The sequence below is a fragment of the Bactrocera dorsalis genome, chromosome 3 (assembly GCF_023373825.1).
Source record: "Bactrocera dorsalis isolate Fly_Bdor chromosome 3, ASM2337382v1, whole genome shotgun sequence".
Classification (NCBI taxonomy): Eukaryota; Metazoa; Arthropoda; class Insecta; order Diptera; family Tephritidae; genus Bactrocera; species Bactrocera dorsalis.
This window is the reverse complement of record NC_064305.1, coordinates 85,636,147-85,662,861: the sequence shown is the minus strand read 5'-3', so window position 1 is coordinate 85,662,861 and position 26,715 is coordinate 85,636,147. Positions and strand designations below refer to the sequence as shown.

The window sequence follows — 26,715 nt, the reverse complement described above, 5'->3', positions numbered from 1 at the left end:
ATCAACTGTAGATATTTGGGAAAAACCATAAATATTGCGGTTGGCAAACATTTTCTTTCATAATAATAAGTTTTTTTTTTAATTTGTGCTCGTTGTATGGATTGGAAACTTTGTGACATAGTTTCTGACAAGTTCGCGTACATTTTTGCATCCAATATTTCCCATAAAAGCCGAAATGACAAAAAATATGTGACCTTTTCAGTCACATAAGTATTCAAATACTCGAAGAAAATATACAATTTTCAAAATACATATCTCTCAAATCATATTGACTCTAATCCCTTTGGTATCCTAAACATATATATTTATTTTTTAATTACTATAAGTGGGTGACTGATTTATGGGATAAAGCGCATTTTTCACTATGTCAAATTAAATGACACCAAAATGACAAAGCAAAATTTTATTGTTATAATATATGTTCCATCTGGATCATGACTGAAGAGCACAAATATTTTGTTACTTTGCAGAGTTGAACCGAAAAAGTTTGGTAAATATTTCTATAACTACAAAAAAATAAACTGAAATTGGATTGATTTGGAATGCCATTAAATTTGACGTAGTGTCAACCGGTTATTGTACTAGAAGCCCTATTAAACTTAATTAAGTAATATGAGTATTTAAATAATAAAGCTTATAGAAAATAAATGATGTTGGTGATCGATGATAATATGAGGGACTTAACCGTTTTTGAAACAATGGGACATTTGACAGCCGTAATGACAGTATTCTGACACGACTGCGATGAGCAAATACAAGTTTTTTGTTTTTAACTTGTAATCTAAGGCAATGAATGGAAAACACCTCTTGAGATTAGGCAAAAAGCATTAGGAATGTATTTCTTTACTTCGAAATATATATCCACCATTAAATTAAATCAAGGCAATTGCGAGTGGAAATGTAATAACAAATGAAAAACAGAAATGAACATGAAATGTGAACAACAAAAATTCGTTTAAAGTAGAAATCGCATGCCAGCACCCTCTACTTAACACTAAAACACATACAATGTACTATGTACGCAGCTCCACCTGCATAGCGTAGAGGCAACTAAGCGCATGAAGAATAAAAGAATAAAACGACAGTCAGTACTTAAAGCGCATGCGAGGGGATGGGGAAATATATGCAGGCAGCATGCTGACATGTCCTTGGGAGAATGCACATTTTTCAAGCAAAAATTAAAAAAAGTAAAAAAAAGGACGGAATGCCCTGAATGTATGCAAAAAAGAAGAAAATAAATTGCAAACGCAAGAAATAAAATAAACGCGCACACACACCTACACACATACACATGTGCAACTAAGTATTTTAGTAGAAGACGTGGAAATTTAATATTACTTTAAAACAAAAAAAGCAAAAACAAGAAATCAGAAATTACGCGCCAAGAGCAGCAAAGGCACAGGAAGTCGGCAGTGGGCGGTGCAATGTTGTGACTCGCAGTTTTAGTTGCAGTTTTTACTTGCCATCGCATTTTAGCGTTTGCGTTGTTTTTCGCTTTTGGCAGGATGTTGAATTTAAGTGCGGTGGCAAGTGCATAAAATGTTTTGTAAGCATTTTCTTCATACTCGTAGCTCGTATGTCTGCGTGAATGTCGATAGTTGGCGCCGAAAACTTGGCTGACATTTACCCCATTCGTGGCATGAAATTGCATTTTTATGAACAACAAGCGGCGCACACACACGCATCTATGTGTGTTAAATGCAGCGACAACATGAGACCTGCTAGGGAGCTGTTTGAGCAAATAGAAATAAGTTACTAGAAAGTTTTCAACTCATATTGCTCGTATTAAAGGTGAACTAGTGTGGTTTATTGTAAATCATAAAATAAAATTTACTTAGTTTAGGCAGCTGATACTGCTAAACGGAGGTTGAGAAATGAACTTAAACATACACATATGACTGAAGAGATTCAGTTGAAGTTGAAAATTTATGAGTCTAAGTATTTTTCAGAAAATAAATTTTGATGAAGCTTAATTTATCAGTTTGTAAAGTATTTGAGATATATTTTGAGTTATAGTACTGATCGTCAGCGCTTAAATGGAATATATGAGGAGAGAAACTTCATCATCAAATTCGTTAGGTGCCTACACAGAGCAGAAAACTGCAAAGGGTATGGGCTGGACAGAGATTGCAACGATTACACTGGATTGAGAAAAGCAGGGTTTGCATTGTCCTTCAACGTTCTATCACTACACCTCTGGACCTCGCGCGAGCTTAGATGACGGTTAGAATTAGCGACTCTACGATTGTGTGATGGTTCTGGCATAGAGAAGAACACAGCAGATCCCTGAACTATTTGCTCTTAGCAAGGATCATTCTTACCGCAATCGTAAAAGGATAATATAAGGATATACAACAAGCGTATATATATATGATAAGGCAAAATCTTGTTCGATGCAAATTGTCAAAAATCGACGGAAGAAGGTGTGGGTCAAGCGTTCTCTTCTCTATTGTCCAGTGTTTGAGCGATTGAAGTTAAAACATTTCGTTTTGTTCATTTTTGAAGTTTTTTTCGATCAATTCATAGGATTATTAAGATATAACAAAGGAACGGCTTTCTCTGCTACCCAAAAGGAATGCTTTTTGGATTATACATTACATTTTTTGACTATTGCAATGTCTTCTAGACTTCAGAGTGCAGCCTCCTTGAGAGAAGGGACCACCCACTAGCCTTGAACTAATTAACAGTGCGTTCAGAGCTGGTCAAAGAGTGCCTAACCTCGCTATCAATAGCATAGAGTGTCTTTATGATAAGACTGGTATGGGTACCAGACTACAGCGGAATCGCAGCAAACTGCAAAGCTGATGAGCTAGTAAGAAAAAGCACCCTAGAATCGCTATCGGTAGAATAGGAGCAGTTCGGTGCACCAGTCTCCTCATGTGTTCTACTACTAGATAAATGGGCTTCGCGTACGCTTGGCATGCGCTGATCAAGGATCGGTACATGCGCTGTCGCAAAAGCCTTTTGGCTCAAGGTCGATCGCAAGAGATTTAGTTATCTCTTAGTCCTAAGTAAGGCTAGCCTCTCCCTAGTTATGGGGCTTTTAACGAGCTATTGCCCTATTGGCATCCAGGTAATAAGGCTGGGAATCCTACCAGATCTACCAAAGGAATCTGTAATTTGTAGAAGTTGTACGGAAGAGGATAAAGTGGAAACAACTCACACTTCCTTTTTGACTGTCTCGCGTTTGGGAGGTCAAGCCTTAAACATTTGGGTCGGTATACCTTCAGACAGCGCACCGAACTGGCGGAAACGTAAAGGTTGGATTTCTAGCCACGAACCTAGTTCCCAAGATAAAAAAATAATCTAAAGTCTCAACTTAGGATTCTGGTAAGTGAAGCACGTTCTTCTGACAATCTACTTAATTGAGACGGATCTGAATGCCGATAATGTTTCTCCCTTTACAATCCATGGTCTATGACGAAAACACTCGCTCGCTTCCGTCCTGGAAATCCAGGATCGTCACATAAGCAGCTATTACATTGCTAAGGAAATTAATATTCATCATCAAATGGTTTTGAACCATTTAAAAAAGGCTGGCTACAAAAAGACGCTCGATGTTTGAGTACCATATGAATTGTCTGTGAAAAATACAAAGGACCGAATTAACATCTGCCATTCTTTGGTGAAACAAATTGAAATCGAACCATTTCTGAAGCGAATGGTAATAGGAGACGAAGAGTGGATCAAATACGATAATAATGTGTGAAAAAGATCATGATGCAAGTGTGGTGAAACTCAACAAATGGTCGCAAAGCCAAGATTTACGCCTCGAAAGGTTATGCTGAGTGTTTGGGGGGTTGGAATGGAATCATCCACCATGAGCTGCTCCAGCCTGGTCGAACAATTGATTTTACTGTCAACAGCTAATGAAATTGAAGAAAGCAATTGACAAAATGGCTAGAACTGATCAACAGAAGGGCATCGTCTTCCATCAGGACAACGCCAAACCACACACATCTTTGATGACTTGCCAAAAATTGGGAGAGCTTGGTTGGGCAGTTTTTATGTGTTTACCATATAGTCCTGACCTTGATCAATGCAGAACTCTCTTAATAGAGTAAAGGTGGCTTCAAGAGAAGCTTGTGAAAATTATTTGTCGCAGTTTTACGTCGAGAAAAGAAAATTTTACACTAATCGACAAAAATTGTACACATTTGGTTCATTAAAGGTCATTTTAAACATAAAATAAAAATAAGTTGTAGTTTGTCTAGAAATATGAAAAGACCTTTTCGACTACTCATAAGTGATAAATTATATACTCTTACTCTTTTTTAGCAAAATAGAAGATCAAAATCAAAATCCAGCCACTTGTAATCTTACCAACTAAAACTAAATATCCCCATAGGTATGCAACCATGATTTTACTTAACAGTAAAAATACACACAAGCACATATAGTATAAGTAATAAGGTATAATATATTTAGGACACACTTGGCTTTGTGTGCCAATGTTGTTGAAGTACGGCCGTGTTTTTACCCATTTCATTTCGTAGAATTTCTCGGCAAGCGTTCGTTATTTTAGTTTTACTCCAATTCGCAAACTCGTTTGTTGTTCTTATACACTTCAGTGTATGTGTGTTAGTGTGTAATTCTGTGAGCGGATTATGTATATTTTCACATTTATTTTAGCTCACACTTTTTCGGCTGCCTCTCTCTGCTTTATCCGACATGATGCTTTTATTCCAATTGAATTTCATGTAAATTCACTCAACCTCAGGTGGAAATACGCAATGACTTTGGAGAGCTGTGCCGGGTAAGTGAATTTAGGACAGAGCAAGCATAGCAATATTCGACTTTCTGTGTCGCTGAGTTTGCTTTCGTTTCAAATGGGCTACTTATTGCAAATATAACTTGTGAGGAGGAAATATTTTGTATATGTAGAAAACTTTTCTTAGTTAACACTAGAATTTTTGTCAGTATTTTTTGGTAGGTCCAGCGACGGTCACTTATTGATTTGACGATTTTTCATTTCACTGAAGTTCTTTAAGGTGATTGTTCAACGCTCTCTCACATTCATAATCAGTTGTGTGTGCTTCACTGGCTACTCAATTCGCTAGCAATAACTATATGAAACTAAATTGCAAAAAACGAAATTATATTCGATTTTAAGGTGCTGCATTTAAAAAGTAAAAACAACGCTGCTTTGCTGGAGCCGCAAAATTTCATACAAAAAAAATATCACTCGCAAGTAATTTTTCTCAAAAACAACAACCTTGCGAAAAATCATTGCATTATAGCGTGAGTGCAACAATAACAACCATAGTGCCAGCGTCCAAGCAGACTTGAACACAATCAGCACTGTTTGCGCTGGGTTACTGCTTCGAATTGGCGACTGCAAGAAGGCCAATTGATTGGCGCTTTCGGTTGTGTGCTCATTTTGAGAACAGGTACACAGTAGTGGTGAACTGTTTTGGTGCGGTTGTAAGGGAAAGGTTTCTGCGAAAGCGCTAAAAGCGTGTAAGTCAATTGGGCAGCTGGCAGGTCATGAAATTAAAACAAAAATAAATATTTGCCGAATTCCAAAAGCTAAATTGGCTGAAAGAGCTGGGCCACGGCAAAGCAGTGAAGAAAGAAATGGTGTATGTTAGGGAGTGAGGTGAGTTGGATTTGGTTGAATTTATATATGTGGGTTTAATGCTGTTTATATTCTTAGTGATGAGTATGAGAAGGTGATTATTTAACACTAAAGAGTTCAAAATTCGAATGAAGACATTGATTGCCAATCAACCTTGCCAGGAAATTTTGTTACTTTGTTAGATATTAAGGCAACTAAAGGCCCTTCCTGAGAGGAATTCATGAATAAAGCTACTTTCTTGCGGGTTAGACATCGACGAAGTGCCGGATTCCAAGGTTTATTTTCATTGTCTGCTAATGTATAACTCATCAGATGCTCAAAATCTGTCTGCATATAAGCTAAATAGACTCTATTTATTGAGATATCAATCTGCAATTTTGTATATTTCTTTATCTACCATGAAGACTTCTCATTTCTCGGAATAACCGATATCGAATCACTATAACATATAGTTGCCATATAAATTGATCGATCAAATCAAATTCATGTATGAACAACTTTTTTATTTAACAAGATATCTTAACAAAATTCGGTAGGAATTATTATAAAAAGCAATGCTATATGCTCCGAAGAGATTGTTAAGAAGGGACCACTATAGCATATAGCTGACATATAAACTAATTGATCAAAATCAAGTTCTTGTACGGAAAACTATTTTATTTGGCATAATATCTTCATTAAATTTGACGCAGATTATTATTCAAAGTAGTAGTATAATATACGAAAAAAATATTCAGATCGGACTGCTATAGCATATAATTGTCATACGACCTGTATGATATAAATCAGCTTCTTGTATGGAAACCTCTTTTATTTGACAAATTATCTTCACAAAATTTAGCACACAATGTTGGCTTAAACAGCGCTACAATCTGCGAAGATATCTTTTGGATCGGATCACTATAATATATACCTGCCATACAATTGTATGATAAAAATCAGGTTCTTGTATGAAAAACTTTTGTTGATAAATTGTTTTAAAAAAAATTTTGCACAGATTATTATCAGAGGCAGAGCTACAAGCTCCGAATATTTTATTCGGATCGGTTCATTATAGCATATAGCTGCCATACAAATTAACCGAAAAAATTAATTTCTTATACAATATAAAAAACTATTTTCTTTGTGAATGGTACTAAAGCTTGCACTGTTTTTATTGTTGCAACAAATTTGGTTTTGGTGAAATTTTTATACAATTTAAAATACACCGCTTAACAGCTTTAAAGTATCGAAAAACGTATGCTATGAGCACCAACAAGCGGTTGACGAGTGCGTATGAGTAACGCGATTTTCTATTATTTTAGTTGCTAATGAAACTGTTTGTTTGTTTATATAAGAAAATACATTCGACAGTTCAAACAAATACATTTGAATTTTTCAAACTCAAAAAATACACGCTGCATTGTTTGTTTACATAAGATTAAGCATTTATATACAGTTGCTTACATAAAAAAGTGTGTATGTATGAGTATAAAAATACAAAGAAGATTAATTAAATAAGATCCATTTGAGAACTGTATACAAATAAGTGTTTTTTCATTAGAACAATTAATTTTGAGTTTTGTTTATTTCAAATACAGCGGGGAAATAAACATAATTTTATTGTTTTCTGCCTGCCGATTGATAATTAGTTTGGCGTTTAGCATTTCAATCAATGTCTGCAATGTTTTTGTTGAGTTATAAATTGCTTGATATTTACTCTTTTTGGATTTAGGCACTTTGAGTGGCGGTGCCAAGAGTAAAACGTATGAAATAAAAAAAATGTTTCGTTCTAGAAATTTTGATGTGAAAGATGCGCCTCGTTCTGGTTGACTTATCGTTGAAATTATGGAAAAGATTGACCAGAACCATCACATAAGCAGCCATGACATCACTAAGGAACTTAACATTCATTATCAAACCAAATCTAAACTATTTAAAAGAGGCTGGCTACAAAAAGAAGCTCGATCTTTGGGTACCACATAAATTGTCTGTGAAAAATTTAAAGGACCGAATGAACATTTGCGATTCTTTGCTGAAACGAAATGAAATCGAACCATTTCTGCATTACGACAATAATGTACGATAAAGATCATGATCCAATGTCTGGAATTTTGAGGCATCCACCATATAGCCCTGACCTTGCACCATCGGACTACCATTTGTTTTGGTCAATGCAGAACTGCCTTAATGGAGTAAAGTTGGTTTCAAGAGAAGCCTTTGAAAATTACTTGCCACAGTTTTTCGGGGAGAAACCAGAAAAATTTTACACTGACGGAATAATATCTCTAGCGGAAAATTGGCAAAAAGTGGTTGACCAGAATAATATTATTTGGTTCATTAAGGTTCATTACAAATATGAAAAAAGTTGAAGTTTGATTTGAAATACGAAAATAGTTTTTCGATTACCCCTATATGTATGTATGATGTAATACATTGATGTATATATCTTACTCTCACAATCAATTCAGAAATATTGAGTCAGCATACTTTACCCACTTTCTAATGCACTAATTTCCCCAAAAAGTTTTCATTCAAATATTATATCCATCCCCTGCAGACTTAAATCTACTCACCACTTACTTTTCCTTCTTACTTAATGTGCTCTACATATGTAAGAGGAAACCCTACTGGCTAATCTGGCTTTAAAATAATCTCAGGTACTGTGAAATTAAATCGAAAACAAAAACAAAACACCTGCCACAGAGAAAATAAACAAACACATACACACACACACGCATATCTATTACCAACCGCACTTAGTTAAAGAGCGCAAAAATAAATAGGTTTACTTTCGAATTGAGCACACGCATACATTTAACTGCATTTGTATGTATGTATGCATGTATGTATGTATGTACATATTAAAATGTTATTTCACTTACTGTGTGGCTGTTATGTCGCTATTACTGTTGCTTTTGATTTATTCGCCCCAGTTGCTTTTCTTTCACTTCAAATGCGGAAATGCAATGCGAAGCACCTGAAAGTAATGTGGAAGAGCAGAGAAGAGAAGTGAGGTGAATACGTAAGCAAGGTATTTAAGCAGCTTTGTGCGGGTATACAATAACAACAAATCATGTGAAACTCTAAAACAAATTTACTTATGTTCATTGTACGTGACATTTTAGCGTCGGGAATTTATCGTCTCGCCTGGGCGCCTGGGCGCACGTACGCATGTGGCAAGTGAGTGTGTTTACATTTCCGGGAGCATAGAAAAGTTAAAAACTTTTAAGAAAGGTACGTGGATTACGTGTGTAAGCTTTTATGGTTAACTACAACTGCTTATGAGTAAACGAATATACACATGTAAATATATATACATACACCTACAGATATACAAGGCTTAGATGCGTATCTCTAAATGCTGTGCGTGCCGAAGTTTCAAACACAATGGTATTTTATGGATACAAATATTTGTAGACGATGGCAAGTATCGTAAACCAATCTATAGATATGGTTCAACATGTGTACACATACTTTTGGAAGCCCCTCATAATTCTTAAATTAGGTATTATACTGAAAGAAGGGATTGTAAAAGTTTCGTCGATTAGCTGAGAATTACATAAGGATCATAATATATATTTTTTCACGTTCAATATTCGTACAAAGTTCATCAATCGTTGCTGACTTGTTGGTATAGACTTGACGTAAACTTACAGGAAATACATAGTCTAACGGCGTCAAATCGCAAAGCCAGGATTGAGGCGGTCAATTGACTAGGCCATTTCGTGAGATAACACATTCACCAAACCTGGTTTTTAATAAATTGATTTTGACATTCGCTGTGTGCCTTGTGATGCCGTCCTGTTGAAACCACATTTTTCTAAGTCCATATCATACAATTCGGGCCAAAAATACTCAGTTATCATTCAGCGGTGGCGATCCGGATCATTTTCAAGTTGTTGCTCAGCTCAATTCCCGAACATACGACGATTCTGCTGGTCAAGCGGCTTCAGTTTTTGTGTCAATTTGAATTCATTAGGACAACGACATCACAGAGATGTCCAATGCTTGAATGCGACGTGTGAGAGACTGATTTGGGTCTTCCTCAACTGATGCGCTGGTGGCATAAAACCGCTTAAAATTAAAAACTCGCCATGGCGTACGAGGTATGACAATTAAGTAATGAGACTGATTCCATGAAAACCGTATATTTGAAAATTATTCTACAACTCTGTTATCCCCTTCAAAGTAGTCCCTTGGGCAGCTATACATCGATTCCAGCGCGTTTTCAATGCTTCGTAACATTTCTGGAACGCTTCGACTGGGATGACCCTCGTCACGGCCGCCTGGATGTCCGTAATCGACGCAAAATGGGTTCCTTTGACCACCGATTTTGTTTTAGGAAACAAAAAAAGTCACAGGGTGACATGTCGGGCGAATAAAGCGGCTGTTGCAACACGGCGATCCCTTTAGAGGGCAAATACTGGGACACGCTGAGGACGGTGATGAAGGACCCAGTTACGAGCGATGTCTGGGCGCACCCTGTTGACTCGTTTTCACAATCTTTCGAGTACTTGGCAATAGTAGACTTCATTCACAGTTTGCCCCTGTGGAACGAACTTTTTGTGGACGATTCCACGGCTATCAAAAAATCTGAGAGAAGAGGGATGCCGGAAAAAGAGAAAGGGAATTTCAAAGTCACAGGTTTACCACAAGCGCAGCAATAAAATCAGTCTCATTACTTAATTGTCAAACCTCATATTTGTAACATTATCAGGCCATGGTGAAATTACCAATGTGAAAGTTAAACAACATTAAAAAGTTACTTATAAAAAGTGTATAAATAACACCCTTTTCGTTGAACAAACATGTGACCTTTTCAACTTTGTTATTCAGAAGTTAAATGTGGAGGAAGTGTGGTAAGCCAATGTACCGTTATATGTACATTTGTAAAATAAATAAAATTTAAAACTGTTGCCTTCATTTGGGATAATTATCAAGGATTTCGTTAAGGTCAAACTTTTATGCTGATTCCCATTAATGATGATAACGCTTTTAAATATTTTAAATTTACGTTATGAAGACTTCAAGAGGCACCATGTCGTATAAGTAACATAACTAGAGAATGATATGGTATTAAGAGACAAATTAATAACTTTTTGAATAATTTTTTCCATTTTTTAAAAAATTTCTACAAAAGTGAAAATGCCAATTTTTTGCTTTTATTATAGGGTCTACAAATATATGTATGTGCAATCGTGCAGTTTACCCAAAATTTTAATGTTATTGAAGAAAATCATATACGCTGGCACATAGTATGCAAAGCTCATCTGAATCTATAATTTTTTCTCGTTCTTCCGCAAATTTGTGAATTCCTTCCCAAAAAACTACGCTGCCTTGGAGGTATTTTAATAGAGATATTCTGCATCGACCTGAGCAAATGGCAAGAATGGTTTTTAACCCCTCTTGCAACATAAGACCGAGCGTCGTGATGAATAATTATGAAGTTTCTCTAGTCAAGTCGGAATTTTAGGTAATTTTTCGACAAACCCTAGCCTGAATTTGATGAGTTGTTGTCGATAGCGTTTCTCAATAATAGTTACATCCGGTTTTATCAGCTCATAATGCATGTCTCTCTTATGATACCACCAAACATAGAGTGTAACCTTGGCATCATGGCTTCGCCGAGATATTGTTGGTTGGCCAGGGTTCACTTATAACTGCTTATGGTTGTTAATAAATTTTTAAACACAAGTAAAAATCCAAAGTGAAAACAATTTTTTCAGAATTTCTGCCATAAAAAACCCTCTATTGGCTTTAATTCATATGACAGCCATTTTCCTTGCTAATGAATATATCTGGCTGCCTTTCAACGTTTTGCAATAGCAGCTTAAGTCACTCGCAAAGGTTCTGAGAGCTCTTTCTCATCTTTCTTCAACTTTTTTGCTCAAGTTGTGTCATCTTTTGGCAAAGCCCATGAATGTAATTAATTATCTGATATATAGTATATTGAACACTTCTTTAGTTATAATTTTATAGTCTTACTTAAAATCTACTTAATTATCTAATGATTAATATCTTATGCTCGACAACCAGACTTATTTATGCAATTATGTACGTATATCTATAAAAACAGAACGTAAAGCAACAATTGTCGACACTTTATTTAGTCGCCTCGATAAAGCTATTAAATATCTACCCCTACAAATTCCTCATTCTAAGCGCTGAGGTGAAATGAAAGCGTATGTTTATATGTATAAAATGTATGCGTTTATATACATTATTCATCGTAATTTGATAATTCAGCTATAGTGTCATTTGTCACCATACTGAAAGCTCCGCTTTATTAATAAATAATTCAATTTGAAATTGCTTTATAGCTTTTTTACAGATGCCTGCAGGCTCCTGCTTCACGCTATACCACACTACCCACCCTCATCTCGATTACTTGGTGTTAGTCTACGCGTTAGACTGCTTAAGAGACAGCCTGCTCAACGCCTCGCCATCGCCTCGATTTCCCGGTAAACTGATTTCCAGCTAAAAGCAAACAATATTTGTTGCGCTCACATTGTCATCCGCAGCCGGGGCTGAGTGCCTATTTATTATCATGTGTCCTTCCATCTACATCTACATCTGCAACTTCACTAACACCAACACTAACACGAACACAAGCACCCCTCACAGCCTTGAGTGTGTACAGCTGTTTTGGAATGCGACCAGTCCTAACCACAAGGAGCGCGTCAATAATGCATGCAAAAATAGACCCGAAGTGGGAGTCAAGTGACACAAAGTCAACCTCGGCGGTGTGAAGCGCGCGGCGCATGGCGGACAATGGGAAATGATATGGCAATGAAAAAGACAAATAAGCAGTAGAGGCGATTACATAAACAACGAACTTGCGGCGGAAGGTGTTCGTGTGCGCTGCCGCTATAAATGGCACAACTGTTGCACAGCGGAGGGGAATGCTGGAATGAGTGCGACTAAATATAAACGTAAATACTTTGTTGCGTAGAAGTGTGCATTTGTGTTGGTAGACTTTTGCAGACATTTATTCGTTTACATTGATTTTTATTTGGTGAGTCGGAGTGGATCTTAACAAGTTTGCATGGACAGACATTTATGATTTTTATTTCAATTAAATTAACTTTGCAGCAAGTAAGGACGGGCTAAGGACTTTTGAAATTCAACATTATGGTTAAGAAATCCAATTAATTTAATTAAACCAACACATATTGAGCAACATTAACGATTTAGTATCATTATTCAAGTATACTACGGAACATATTTTTGCAATTTTATAATGACAACCACACACCGGCCGACATATTCTACAAAAGCTTTGCCGAAGTAATGAACTTCACCAAGAACTTCAAGGTTACCCTTACCAGTAAGGCTGATTGGAATGACTCTACTCTCGTGCTACTGCTTAGAGATGGTACAATCAAGTGGTAGACCGACGACTCGAAAATGTCAGAGGGAATTGGTGCAGGAGTCGAAGGACCACGCACCAAACTCTCCATACTCTTCAAACCATTAATCGGTGCGTGGAAATAAACCTCCAACGCAACTAACGTAATGAACGTCTAGTTATACACAGCGACAGTCAAGTGGAACTTAAAGCAATCTCTGCATACGAGATCAAATCGCAATTGGTGCAGAAGTGTAGAAAATGGCTGAATAGTTTATAGGAACTTAACCAAGTGCACCTTATGTGGATGCCCGGTCACAAAGGTAGAGCCGAAAATGAACTGGCTGATGAGCTGGCCCATTCCGCAGCATCCACTAACATGGTAGGACTTGAAATCTGCTCCGCAAGGAAGAAGAGTAGGCAGAGAGAGGTATTGGCTACAATTTCAAGGCATACGCCATGCCAAGTTGCTAATGAATGGTTACAACCCCAACAGGCTTAAATCAACCTTCCTAGGAACAAACTCAGCTCTAAGCAGTAGCTTGTCGCATTCTACACTGGCTACTGTAAGCTCAAGAATTACTTAGATAATATAGCTTCTTGTGCAAATTGTCGGTTCTGCGTCAAGGAGCCTGAAACTCCCCAATACCTATTAATTGACTACACAGCAGTCCGCAGAAGTAGGATAAAGGCCGTTGGATCCATGTTTCCGAACAGGGACCTCATCGACTCATTAGCAGTTTATTGGAACTTATCAATATGCAGGGGTTAAGCTGGTCGTTGTGACTTAGGAGAGTGCACAATAGGTCTTAGGTCGCGGGGTAATCCTCATCTATTTATGTTATTCATTGAAGGTCTTAGAATAAATTTCAATGCATGCTTAGTATTTACTTTCATAAAGCAATTTCATCTTTGATATTCATTTCACTCTACTTCAGGTACATACATATAAAATAATGAACATATATATACACACATGTAAATTCATTTTCTTTTTAGTTAAATCATTCTATTAAAGCATACATACATAAGTATGTAAGCACGCAATTATACAATGTTGAATGTCAGCTCATCCACAAATACATAAACACAAAGCAGATGTAAATAAACAAGTGAAAAGTAATGAAAGCCCACGCCATAATTATCAACAATATTGCGATGAAGGTGTTGAAAAATAATGAGAGCGAAACCAGATGTGCAATTAAAAAAAGAAAGAAAAAAAAAACATAGGAATCACATTTTATAAACAAGAAGGCAGTGTGAGTAGAAAGCATTGAAATTATGAAACGCATATGCTTCAAGGATCTCCGCAAGGTTGTGCTTTAGTGTTTGAAGTGATTAAGGCAATATTTTTTTTCCATTTATTTCAGAATTTAGAGGTGTTAGGTGTTTTATTGTATAAAAATGCAAATTTGAACAAATAAGAAAGGCTTGGTTACGAGGGAAACCGAATGCTAAATAATATTTATAGAGTAATAGTTTTAGTACGACACCCAAAACTGAAATAGTATTTCTTTTTGACAGTTTGACCAATCGAAAGGAATTCGGAGGCATAACACCTCGATAATAGAAGAAAACTGTCAACATAACCTGTTTTTTCGGCTTCTGCTGTTTTTCGAAAAAAATTGGGTGATTATGGAACCAATCGAGCTTTTTCCAGGCTTAGGCCTAAATGACCCTTAAAAATGGTTTTCACTGATCTCCCGATATTCCAGCGATGCCAGTAAGATCTCTGATTGCTACTCATTGCTTCTCAAGCAACCTCTTCTATTCTATTGATCATCAGTTGATGTTGCTGGTTGTCGTGGACGTGGTTCGCCGTGAACGCGTTCTCGACTCTCTCTTCTCAAAAAAATGGAAACAATCAGCATAGAGAGCCTTGAATCGATAAAGCAAATATTTATAAGGGCCATTGGACTTATTACACTTTCTCCCCCAAAAAACAGCTAAGAGAATTTCTTCTCGCTATAATTCTATTTCTCAACTCATTTCCAATCCAGGCACACTGTATGCCGCCGGCCGGTTTGAATTGCCTGTATTAATTGCTAGCACAAATTTGCATGGCGCACACGCTGAGCTCACTCAACGTGAACCAAGCGCCGTCATTCATGCGAAGACGCCATGCGTGGACGCGAACAGCAGTGAGAATCCAATAAGTTTCGGGCGGCTTTCACAGTTATGAGGGCATATAGCATGTTCGGTATGAAAATATACATTTATATGTTTATGTAAGGGCATTTAAGCATATGTTTATTACACAAATATTTATTGTACGAATGCATAATTATACACACATATATATGCGTAAGATGTCACAAGAGTGTAAGCGTGCAGCACAGTTGGAAGCGGCGCTATAACTCAGGCGTTAATTAAAATACACTTCGTTTGCTACAATCGGCTTTGCACGCAGTAGGCGGTGGGGATGGCGCTGGCTGCGACGGATACGCTGCGTATTTCCGTTACTTACACTCACGCTCGCCCGCCAGGAAGGAAGTGAATGTGCTGAGCAGGCTGGCGCCTTTCATTGAGCGCGCTTCTTTTTCACTGCCTATTTGTTTCATTTGCTTTTATGCGGTCACATGCCATCTACGTAAACATGTAGATATGTATGTATATGTGAATGTGTATATGTGCATTTGCTATAAATAGCGCTTAATTAAAATGTAGACGCACACATACATACATAAGCATAGGGTCATAAGCAAATATGTCGAATCAGTGTCAGCGTCGGTGTGAACCTCGTCCGTTGTTATCATTAGCAGATACACCACCATCACCATCACCATCAACATCATCATCACAGTCATCGTTAGCATCAGCGCCAACATCCGCAGTCTCATCAAAAACACTTACATCACCATTTAAATCAACACCAGGCGTTCGCAGAAACTTTTGCGTGCGTCTAATGTGGACGTCAGCTGTTTGGGATGGCAGCCACAGCCGCCGTTGCCAGTTTGACTATTAAAATCCACCTACTACATCCAATTAGGCGCTGACTAACGCAATTTAATCTCATTTCAGCCAGTTGCCATTTTGTGCTGTCGTTTGACAAAACTTTTTCCTGCCACATTCACGCACATTTTTGGTCCTTTAGTATTTATTAAAAAGCTTTTGTTCTTTGCTCGAGCTTATCGGTGTCGAAAAAGTTAATCTGTTGGCAGCTTGGAAACGTGGTGCATTGGGAGGCTGAAATTTCGCAATATTCAGGATTTTGTGGGAGAAAATTTAAAATTGAGGTTTAAATTCGGTTCAGTTATAAAAAATGCTCGTAGCTCGTTCGCGATTCGTTAGATTGTTAAAGAGTTTTGTCTTCGTTTTCATATACTATGTCACCGGAATTAAACGTTTGAGAGAAGGGTTCTCAGCTATGTTGTCAAATACCTTTTTTATAACACTATGGCAACAGATTTAGGCTTCATAAAGTCTACCATTCACTCGCTCTATAACTAGATTATTAACCAGAAATGTGTTGAGTCGATCTATAAGCGATGTTAAGATCCTTTGCTATCTCTCTGATGCTTAAAAGAGGTGGATGAAGTAAGCTTTTGACTTGACTTCCCGACACTCACTGATTGCCTAGTGCCGCAAGCATTTGAGTTTGTAAACCCAGAGACATTTGCTTAGAGTTGTTCGACAAAAACTTCTTACTTATGAACGATAACGCATCAGGTTTTAAGAAAGATATATAAGAATTAAGCTCATAAAATATGCAATGAAGTCAGTAAAACCTGTGAAGCTTATGATACGTAAAAATGTCCCGACGAATATTGACGTTATAGAAAGAAATAAAGGGTGATATATTTCGAGGTTTTCTACTTTTTAAAAGAAAAAACACATAACCTTAAAATCCATAAGGAATGTTTATTGTCAATCGAAAGAACATTCCTTGGCATTAATTTTAGGAAGATTATCTCTCACAAATGTTGGCCGTGGCTATGTTTCAGATGGTTCATCCGTTGAGTCCAATGCTCGAAAAATTTTGACTGGCGAATGACACGCGAGATGTTTTGCTCCACGGTGTGAATCGAAGCGGGATTGTCCGCATAAACTTTAGACTTATCATGTCCCCACAGAAAAAAGTCTAACAGTGTAAAATCAAATCTGAAATCGTGAAATTATCTGCTCACCGAAGTGTTCTTTCAATAAAGCCATTGACTGACGCGATGTGTGGGGGAAGTGGCGTCGTGTTGTTGCAACCATATGTCACCGAGATCACGAGCTTCAATTTAAGGTATCATATAGTCGGTTATCATGGCGCGATAACGGGCCTGATGGTTACGTTCTCGCCGGCATCATTTTTGAAAAAATATGGACTGATGATTCCACCAGCCCATAAATCACACCAAACCGTTGTTTTTTCTAGATGAAATGGTAGCTCATGAATCTCTTCAGATTGCTCTTTGTCCCAAAGGCGGCAATTTGCTTGTTTACATACCCGCTGAGCCAGAAATGTGCCTCATCTTTGAATTTTGAAAATTTGGCTCGAAAATGCCGGATCTTCTTGGAACTTTTGAAGAGTCCATAAAGCGAAGCGACATCGTTTTGGAAGGGCGAATAACGTCAGTTCTTGCAAAAGCTGTATTTTGTACGCCTTCAATTTAAGATATCGACGTAAATGCACCAAGCAGTTGTATACGTCAGTCCAAGTTGCTGCAAACAGCGCCGAATCAAATCTCTCACTGTCTTCGTGTAAACTCTCAGCTATGGCTGCTATATTTACTTCACTGCGTGGTGGATGTGATCTATTAGGTCGAATATTATCCAATAATGATGCTGGGTCGCAAGATGTGCGAATAAAATGAGGCCGATTATGTTGACCATAAATTTAGCGAAGCACGTGAAACACATTCTTTTCAGAACGTGAATTTTCGTAATGAAGTTGAACGATTTGTAAACGTTCTTCAGGCGTAAATCGTTTCATAATAAAATCATAAACAATACTGAACAAAAATAACCTGACAGCATGACGAGACTCATGCGTGATCTGTCAACAAACGGCTATTGAAAAAAAGTTCTTCTACCTAAATCGCACGTTATCTTCACATTTTTGAAATATTACTTAATAAAAGCTGTTTTCCATTCGTCACTTCTCTGTTCGATGTATTTCAACTTCCTGGTATAGTTCGTTCAATTGGCTACTCTCCAATGCTTGACGAATCGTAGATATCTATATTTATACTAATGTTATATTGAACGCTATAAAGCCTTTTGTTAAGGATTCTTCTTAAATCTAGGGTGTTATTCTTTGAAATATCAATTGCTAAGTTAATATGTCGCATTGAAATCTAAATAGTGGAGTACAGAAAGTAATTGACCGTTATCATCCTACGTAAATAGCTCACTAAGCTTATGATAGGTCACTTCCCAGAATTAGCTTAGATAGTAAATAATGTTTACAGTGATATAAATAAATACTTGTACAACAGAAGTGAATAGCATAGCTATAAACATACAAAGTTGTAAAAGTAGTTCTCTGAATAATCATTCATAATTCCGTGTAAAAATACATAAATTTTTAATAAAAAACTTTTACAGAACACTCGGGCAGATATGTGTCACATAATATGCACATGACACGTCAGTTTACGTATGAATAATGCAGACCATTTTCCTTTTAAGTCCACAGGACATTAACAACTTCGCACGTGGACACAACAACAAAACGCTAGACACACAAGTGAAAAGTTAAATACATTTGCACACGGCCACAATTCACAAGCACATATGACTATACAAGTATGTATATATGTATTATGTGCGTATGTGTATCAATGCTTAGTTGCTATATTTCTAGATTTATTCATAAAGTTGTAACTTTGTATTTAGGTGGCAGTTGTGCCGCTTTTCACAAAGTGGTATTAACGTATCAGAAAGCAGCTTAAACGGGAATCACTTGTGCATACAAGTGACATGGAAGTCGGACGAAAATTACACACACATTAAGAAGGAGGCATAAGTATAGGGGCTGTAGGAAAAGCTTCGTATATAGAGTGTATTAGGGAGTATTGAGGGTGGTACTTGAAAAATTTATAAACTGAACACTGATTTAAGCTGAACAAACTCTTTCGCCTAATTTAAGATTTGTCTGATTCACCCCTCAATTACGATTACCAAAAGAAAGTTTTTTTTGGATTCTAAAAATAATAATTTTATATAAGGACACAGTGTGAATTATCATGTGTACGGTCGGATATAGATTGTTAGAAAATTTTAGACCACACTTCATAATACATAAGAATAAAGCCGTATGGAACTTAAATATGTCAACTAACTATGGAAACTCGAGTGAACCTCGATAGAAGTTTACAAAATTCGCAACCAGAGCACTACCAGCATACCAAAATCACTTTATTTTACAACCCATAACATTCCTAAAGGGCTAACATACATACATTCGTATATATTTTGCTGCCCGTCTGACACAGAAAAGATGATTGTGGCAGCAAAAGCTATGCTAACAACGAATTTGCAACTTACAGCAGCATTAATTATGAATGTAAATAAGTGTGGGAGTATGCGTGAAGTAGCCATTGTAATGTACATACATACATATTTACAAATAAGAATCGAAAGTCCAAAATGAAATGAGAGAAAAAATACAAATTTGCAGCAAATAAGAGAATATCGAACCAACTTTATGGTTATGCCGTCAAAAAGGGTTTTTTACTACGCCATCAATATTTTACCACTATTATTATAAATGTTTTTTGTCATGTTCGATTTTCTGCTGGTAATTAGCCAAATGACTTTTTGAAACAAATTTCAGATAGAGAAAATAAAAGCCAGCTAATTGCTACTAAATGTTGCACAGAATAATGGTTTTCGAATTAAAAATTTTAACAAAATTGTACAATATTTAATTGCATTATGTACACATGCTAATGTAAATATATATATATATATATGTATATATATATAATGTGTGTATGTATATATGTCATGCCATAAAATATTCCAAATGCTGCGTTGGCTGCGTGCAAATATATTTTTCGCTAATAACCCCTCGGGTGTCCCAAAAATTTCATGAGCCTTTCAGTCAAGCAAAAAATACATTTCAATTAAAGCCACATTTAATTATTATTTAAATATTTAATTAAGCAAATGTAGACTGCACTTTAATATAACAGTACTTGCCACGATTGTTGTTGCACTTTGGTTGGCTGCAGTGATTTTTGCTTGCGGTTGCGTATTTTTACTGTTTTTTTTTTGCTATTTCAGCTATGTTATGCGTTTTTGCTGTTGCATTCGCATATTTGGCTGTGTGTATGTGTGCGTGTTTTAATTTTTATTTGAAATTAATGGACTTTCAAATGTAGCTATTAGTTTGGGCATTTCAACAGGCCAAGCCGACCTCGGAAATTCGAAATATTTGTTTCAGTGGAATTTCATAGAATTTGAAATTTTTATTTTTTTTTTATGTTTTTGTTTTTTATTTTTTTGAAAGCGTTTACGCAACTATTTAAATGCAAATTAGTGAAACTCAAAAAAAAAAATTCGCTGTTGCTTGTAAAGTTGGTTTGCTAATGCTGTTGGTATGGTTTTTCGATTTAGCTTTTTTTTTGAAGAAAATTCATACCAAACAGAAGACTACAATGCTGCGAATAGTAAATTCTGATATATATAAAAGGTCACTTTTTGGGTACTTCAAAAACGATAGTTAATATTTTGTCACAACAATACTTTCTAAGCGAATTACCTATGTGAAAGAAACTCCAGATTTTTTTCGACAAGTCTCATGTCTTCAATATGTATCCAACATCCAATCAGAACATCAAATTTTGGCGAATATGAAATCGCGTCAACAGCTCGCTGGGAAATTTCGGATTGCAGATACTTCTGATTCTAAGGATACTACTAACACTTAAATATCACTGATAAAAGTTAACGAAGTTGAATATATTCCTATCAGTAGGAATATTCTATTTTAAATTTTTCGAAAAAGGAAATTGTCATACATACATAAACTTGAAAGAGGACAAGGAACATGTTAATGGCTGATGTACTTCACATTTTTTAAGAATCAGAATTTGGTGTTATTTGCCAAAAACATCACAATACTGGCAGATTTTTCTGGGAAATGTTCTGGAAGTGTTACCAGAGAGCATTAATTCTATAATATATGTTAGATAAATAATATTATACTCCTTTGAAAAAACATTAACAAAAATGTGTTGAGTCGATCCTCAAATATGATCAGCGATTAGATTATTACAACCTTTGCGTTTTTTATGTTCCTTTTAAATTCACTTTTGTAAAAAAAATTAAAAATCTAAGACCAGAGCATGGAATGTAAAATTGGTCAACGGACGTGCGTTTCGCACATTTAGAATGTGTGTTCCAGGCTGGACCTACTACTAATGGCCAGCGCTATCCAAAAGGCACACTAACGGCGCGAAAACACCGGGAAGTATTGGAATAGGCATTGCGGGACTGCATATCAAACTAAACATACCAATTGGTTGTTTTCCGAGCATATTTCAAGCAGAAGTCTTTGCTATATGTCGGTGTGTTGAAATCAATCTCCATCGCAACCAGCGTATCGCTATGTTTAGTGATAGTAAAGCGGCACTAAAAGCGATCTTAATAGAGGAATGTATAGGAAGCATGAAACATCTGTCATTTTGCTATTCCCTGTACACCTGATCAGGGTGCCGTGGCATAAGAGGTAGTCGGCAATAAGCTGGTCGACGAACTAGCCCGCTCTGCGTCGGCATCCAGAGTGATGGGGACAGAACCATATGTTGTTGTAATGTCCCACATCATAAAGGAGTTGCTCCGCATGGAAACTCCAGACCACCTGATTCTAGACTGCTCAACAAGTAGAAGTATTCTCATGACCCTAGGATCCATCTACGTGGACAGGATCACATCACCTCAATCGCACCCAGCAAGCTCCTGGAACTATTCAGAATGCTGGACCTCTTACAGCAATATGTGGTATAAGAGGGCACAATAGACCATAGGTGACAGTGCAAAACCTCAGTAATTTTCTATCTATAAATCTTCTGTACTCAAATATTGCTAATACTACAAAGTTATGATTTTCTTATGTTATGATGGGATATGATCATTTCTCAAATAGACTGTTCTGAAGTTGGATATCAACTAAATGCACAACAAATAAATAAAATGAAAAATTTGCTTTCCTTAATTTCTGCTTGAAATGTCTGCCTTTAAACCCTTTAATTTCCCACTTATCTCCATGACTATTCAACAGATTTAGTAAGATTTATAGCTCACTCCACAATCTAACTGGAAACTGAAACATCAATATCAACGCTGATGAGTGATCATCAGTTCTGGCTTTAATCGCCACGGGACCGCCAGGTGACGACATTGATTGATGCGTAGCAGCTGCTATTGACGTCGGTGTCGCGTCGCGCCGCTGTCCACCTCGACACAAAAAGGGTCGACCTCCGTGGCAGCACGAAGAAAACGGAGAAAGCTACCTCCTTAAAAGTGTTGAGTTCAACGGTGTGCGCCACACTGCCATAGATATCATGAATAAGAATAAATCATTTTGCTGGGCTCGGCGGATGACAAACATTACGCATTCATTCATTTACATTTGCATTTTTTATTCGCGCGCTCATTTTCATTTTCAGACTCATTTCCATTTGAATTGCTTAGCTTTAATGATAAATGATTTGAAATAATGATGATGATTACGGCGCGCGGCACACACCTTGCTGCGGACTTCAAAATATTATTTATAACTGAATAAAAGCAGCGGAATATAACATCTTGAATGTGTCTGTGTATGTGCGTGAGAACTATTAATTGTGTGGGTGGGGCAGTAGTTGCGTGGTTATTCGTGTGACGGCGCGGCGCAAAGTTTTATGATGGGTTTTCGCACAGCGTGAGCGCGTAAGGACGAAAAGGACACACAAAAACGAGAGATTTAATTTCGGGCTTTGAAAATACTAAATTGCTAACGGTATAAAATCCTGTTGTTGCCGGGCCTTTATTTTGCTAATTGAATTGTGTTCTTTTTTGTGCGTATTTTTTGTGCCGTGGACAAAGTAACTGCTGGACATTTACAGCGTTGAATTAGAGGCTGATTCAATTTACTTGCGCCATTCACTTTAATTGCTTGGCAGGCGGCAGCTCTCACTCGCGTGTTCGCTTACTAAACTACAGAACATTTATATACACACATATTTATGCACACCTTTATTACACCTTTGTACTAAAATATTCTCATTACTCTGTATATAAATGAATATACATGCCTGCCTTTGTCATCGCTCAACACTCTCATCCCGACATGTCGCCGGAGCGTTTTCACTTCATTTGCTTGTCATCTGCAACTACAGCTTCACTAGCTGTACTTAATTCCTAGACATTTTGCTTAAGTTAAAAATAGCATTACTAATTAATGGAAGCGCATCGGGGCGCCAACCGTCTGAGCAGAAGCTGAGCACTGAACCTTTGTATAATATACATATTTATAGAGTAATTATTTTTGAAATTGAAAAAATTCCAATAAGCTTTAAATTTGTTCCATTATTTACTAACTTAATAGAAAATTCAACTCAAATATAGTTACAATACAACTTCCTGAACATGACAACTGAAGTGACTCCTGTCTTATTGACAATTTTAAATACTTTTCCTCACGGTTTATTGGAATTCTTTTATAAAAAGATTATATTTAATTAATTTCAAGACATTTTAATTTAGAGGTCGAGTTTTGTTATTCCAACTTCGCTATGTAATAATCGCTATTGGTGATCCTTCTATTTTCAAAGTAGTCAATAAGAATTATTTCATACACAAAAATAATGTGGCGCTTATTTTACCTTGCCAGCCGACTGTTGGGTTTTTTCTCGCGCGGCACTCACTTCGCACAGAGCTTTTTCATACACAAATCGTGAATGATATAAAATAAACATTCAGTCGATATCTTTATAGTACCCGCTATCTCAAACAACTGAACTTTACGGTCATTCGAAATTATTTTGTGGACTTTTTAGGCGCTGTCGTCGGTAACCAACTCTTTCGGACGTCTGCGTTCATCGTCTTCGGGGCTCATTTCACCACGTTTTTTCTTAGCATACCAACCCTTGATTGCTGATTTTACTGGGACAGTATCCGAAAACTCGTTATATTTTATCAACACGCAAAGTTTTTTTCATCCATTTCTATCACAATTACAAAGTTTGCTTCAATGTCAAAGTTATATACGCGCCTTCTGAAGTTTAGGTCTAATTAAAATTCTAGATTAAATAGTTAAAGATGGCGCTCTATATGTCAGGCCGGTGTTTTTAAAATTGTTAGTTATTTTTAGGTTTTATTGTATCATGCGGTGAAGAGTTATTAAAAAAAATAACCGTTATGACTGCTTCGAAAGAAGTGTTTTCGAGAAAAACGCGTGGCTGATTGCCAAAAGGGCCGCCGAGAAAGTGTGGTGAAGTGAATTTATCTGCTTAAATTATCTTAAATCAAAGAGCCATAAAAATATGATTATACTATTATTAGAAAGCTGTGTCAGGTACGAAATTGCGGACGTTGGAAAAGGCTTACGGTGATTCAGTGTTATCAAAAACTAGCCTACGAGTAGTACAAAGCCTTCAAAGACGGCCAATATCGTTTAAGACATACCTCATTCTGGACGACCTTCGACCTCTTCAACTGATGAATATATTAAACAAGTGAAAAATATGGTGTTTGAAAATCGTCAGGCAAATGTTATATAGATGGTAAGAAGGCTCGACATCTCCAGCCAGTTCGTCCGAATGATTTTGGTGGATATATTGGGTTTCATACTCGTTCTTGCTCGAGTCGTCCCGATAAATGTAAATTTTTTTCAAAAGGAGTACCGTAAACAGGTCTCTTTGTACATGCTTGGTCGTGCGAATTCCGATCCAACATTTATTGAGAGCATTATAATTGCCGATGAGACATTGGTTTATGAGTTTGACATGCAAACAAGTCATCAATCATCGGAATTTAGAGAAGAAGTGCCGAAACTAAATAAAGCATGCCAAAGCCACTCAAAAATCAAGCTGATGGTCATTGTTTTTTTTCTTGGTATTCGTAGTTTGATGCAGCATAAATTTGTTCCGGAGGGACAGTCGTTCGATAAAGAGTCTATTTGATCGTATTGAAGCGTTTACTTGAGAAGATCCGTCAAAAAAAAGACGTATTTCTGGAAGAACAATTAATTGATTTTGAAATTGCCGTTCTGTGGAACCATTTTTTTCAGTCGATCGAAGAGATAAAACAAAATAAATAAAACAATCGCTTATGAAATGTTGTGAACAGGTAAAACTTGCTCTTCTACACTCAGTCTATTTAGTGAAAAGAATGAATAAATATTATCCCTATCGGTATTTTCTAAAGGATCCAGTATTCTGGCATACATTTAGACATACAAGTTATTAAGGATGAGATATGTAAAAGACATTGGTCGAGTTAGTTTTTGTTTTTCTTTTGGATATTGTAATTCAGAAGTGATTTTTTATAGCGACAAAAATGTAAAAAAGGAATATTATTTCCGAAATTGAATTTACTTTGATTGACAATTTTGCTGATGAAAATTTTCTTATTTTATTTTTGTTTGCTTATATGTCCTCTGACAACAAAATCACCAATAAATTACTCCATTTTTACCACCAAGCACCTTATCATGAAGTTGGGACTCTAGCTTACGACTGAGTCAAGCCATTACTTAAACCGGAGAAGAGGTTTGAGGGACAAAAAAATGTACTTTGAGCAAATTTTTTTTAAGTTTTCAAATCTTCAGAAACTTCTAATTTCGCACTTTTTAAGCACAACAACCGAATACTGGTTAGTTAATTAATTTAAATCAAGCTGAGTAGATTGAATTCGTAAATGCTTGCGCCGAAAAAAATGCAATTAACGAACTAACTGCCTGTAAACTTGCTGCAGAGCGGCGACTTTCTATTCACTTTAACAGCTCGTAAACACACAAACACATTCATCCACTATTAACGGTTTGCTGACGTAAGTACGAGTATTGCTTGTGTTTACTGTATGCAGATATGTATGTGTGTAAGAGGGTGCTGCCAGCTCGTTAATATAGTAAACTGACGACGCTTATGGACAACAACAGGCTTCTTTCCTTTTGGCGCCTTTTGAATTGAGTAAAACGCACACATACTATATATGTAAATACCAGAATACTATACTGAAAGCATTTAAAAAGCATAATATATATTTTTTCACTGCGTTGCTGTTTTTGTTGGTAATTTCCACGCTTAAAATGCCTGGGTAGGTTCATGCTGTAGTTGTAGTTTAACGTTAAGCATGCTTTTATAAACATATTGGTGTATACATGTGTGTGTAATGTTCATATCTGCTTGTGTATATGTAATTACCTCGCTTTTTCCGTGTTCAATAGATGCCTGGCTGAGTGAGGAGCACACTGAGGGTAGCTTTTAAATTGAATTTACTTTGATTGAAAATTTTTGCTGACGACAAATTTTTTATTTTTTTGTTCCTGTTTTTTTTTGTTTTGAATACTTTTTTTTATTATATCTTGCACTGTTTTCGTAATTTCACAATTTCATTATTATTATTATTAATTTTTTTTTTTAATTTTATTTTTATTTTTTGCTTTACTTTCTGCTGCTTTGTTGCCGTTTATTTGGTCACGTGGCTGTAAGTAGTCAAATATTAAAGTATGCTATGTGGGTTTATGCTCTACATGAAATTTTGTCCACGTCGCGAAGATTTAATAGCTGAGCCAAATGCTTAAAGCGCTTCGTTTCTTTTGTTGTTTTTGTTGCTGATTTAATTCACTACAACGGTCCATTTAGTTGTCGGCGCTGCTTGTAAACGC

General features: G+C 36.5%; 1 protein-coding gene across 1 annotated transcript in view; it reads right to left on the bottom strand.

Annotated features, from left to right (window-relative positions):
* The window catches only part of LOC105227723 (protein qui-1), a gene marked incomplete at its 3' end in the record, with an annotated part of 123,529 nt that overhangs the window by 86,882 nt on the left and 9,932 nt on the right, over positions 1-26,715 (bottom strand). Inside the window, 2 exon segments of the mRNA XM_049453580.1 lie at positions 8,443-8,537; positions 26,252-26,532.